The sequence below is a fragment of the Dromiciops gliroides genome, chromosome 4, assembly GCF_019393635.1.
Source record: "Dromiciops gliroides isolate mDroGli1 chromosome 4, mDroGli1.pri, whole genome shotgun sequence".
Lineage (NCBI taxonomy): Eukaryota > Metazoa > Chordata > Mammalia > Microbiotheria > Microbiotheriidae > Dromiciops > Dromiciops gliroides.
This window is the reverse complement of record NC_057864.1, coordinates 231,343,258-231,345,381: the sequence shown is the minus strand read 5'-3', so window position 1 is coordinate 231,345,381 and position 2,124 is coordinate 231,343,258. Positions and strand designations below refer to the sequence as shown.

The 2,124-nt window shown below is 41.1% G+C and overlaps 1 pseudogene; it reads right to left on the bottom strand.

The window, feature by feature from the left end:
- Window positions 1-818: 818 nt before the first annotated feature.
- Window positions 819-1,216, bottom strand: LOC122753796 (annotated as a pseudogene).
- Between the last annotated feature and the right edge of the window lie 908 nt (window positions 1,217-2,124).

Here is a 2,124-nt window from a genome sequence, read left to right as displayed (position 1 = left end):
TAAATAGCTCAGCTGGAATTACATTACCTCCACTAGCCTTGTTAGTTATCATTGCTTCCTAAGGCTCACTTGACTTTATTTTCCAGAATGTGTGGATTTAGATCAGTAACCACACCATTGTGGTTATTGTTGTAGGTCTTCCTTGTATTCTTGTCTTCTCTTCTTAATCTCTTCTACTTTTTGTCATTTATTGTGTCAATTTTTGCATGAAATGTTCCCGAGGTATCTGTAATTTTCTTGAAACAATCTCTTTTCTTTCTCATGCTATTGTTTTCTTCTACTTTGCATTGCTCACCTAAGAAAATCTTTTTATCTCTCATTGCTATTCTTTGGAATTCTGTGATCAGTTGGGGTATGTCTTTCCTTTTCTCCTTTTCCTTTCAATTTCCTTCTTTTTAAAAAAGCTATTTGTAAAGCATCATCAGACAGACATTTTGGTTTCTTGCTTTTCTTTTTCTTTGGGATGTTTTTAGTTGATGTCTTCTGTGTGAACCTCTGCCCCTAGTTCTTCAGGCACTCTACTAGATCTAATCCTTTAAATCTACTCATCACATCCACTTCATACTTGTAAAGGATGTTATTTAGGTTATATCTACACCGATGGTTTGGCGGTTTCCCTGACTTTCTTGAATTTAAGTCTAAACTTTGCAATGATCTGAGCTGTTCTTGTTCTGACTGTATAGAGCTTCTCTACCTTTGGTTTCTTTTTAACCTCAAAGTACTATGTAACTATACATTGTTGTAATGTTGATATTATTTATTTTATTTTTTTTTTAGAGTCGTAGTGGCTTTATTGGGGACAGACAGACTACCCAGGCCTAGGAGTTGGCATTGGGACCCTTCTTCTTGCCAAAGGTGGGCACCACATTGACAAATCGTTTGTTGTACTGCATCCTCCTCTTGGCCCGCCCTATCTTCTTCTTCTTCTTCTGCTTGACCACCTTGGGAGTTTGACCCCTCACTTTTCCAGCTCGGGCCAGAGAGCCATGGACTTTACCTCCTAGAATTCAGCCAGCGACTTCCAGAGTGGACAGTGGCTCCAACCCACACTGCCCCAAGATGGCTTCATCCTCCAGTGGGGAGCCACCTAGAAGCAGGACCTGATCCTCGGGGTGATGCCCTCTAGGGATGCCACATGGGCCTTGATCTGGGCAATGCTCTCCTGCCTGGTCACCTCTAGGGTGTGCAGAGCCTGTGCGTGGACAAACAGCTGCATGGTGGTGACACGGACACGTTAGTCCTGCTTCCGCCACGGCGAAGATGGAGACCAGAAAGAGAGCTAGGAGCCAGGGGTGCGCACGTTTGTCCCACCACACAGTCTGTGTCGTAATGTTGATATTAAGAGGAGTCAGGCTGCTTGTGCTCACATTTTCTTTTTAGCTCATTAAATCCCCTACCATTATATGCAGAGGATGATTTAACTTACAGTAAATAAGGTCATAACCTTATGTCTAGGACTTCAGAAATTTGGGGGAATTAAAAAAACCCCAACATACTCAATGTATAATATGAATTAGTGATGGGATAGGTAGTTTATTGTTATACTCAAAAAGATTGCCAAATGCAGGACACAAGCGTATCTTTGACAAGAATAAACTTAAAACAGGATTCAGTAACTTATAGCTACTTCTACAATTGAATAGAAGGATGATACTTAAACCTCATTGAAAAATAGAGCAATTTGAAGGACTACTAATTAGGAACTTTACATTTCACCTTAGAGCTGCAATCTTCTGGTAGAATAGCTAGGTTTGGGTCCATCCTCTTGTTGTTGACTGTTTTCCCCAATGCAAGAAGAGTCAGTCCATTGTCACCAGCAAATGCTACTCTAGTGGATACTGTCCTCACATACTTAGAAACCTCTATATATGTCAAACTCAAAAGGTCAACTCTAAGCCTAGGCATATGTTGATCAGAAGGTGACCTCTGTAGGAAAGGAAACATGAAAAAGGAAAAGAAAGTTATGGGTTCCTGCCCCAAATGCACTTATTTGAGTATCTCTGCACTATCTGTATTGTGAGCCTGGAACGAATGGGCCAACATTTCCATACCCTTCACTGGAAGCCCCTAAGCTACATGACATCACCTGAAAAAAAATAAAGGCAACATGGAGGCAGTATGTAG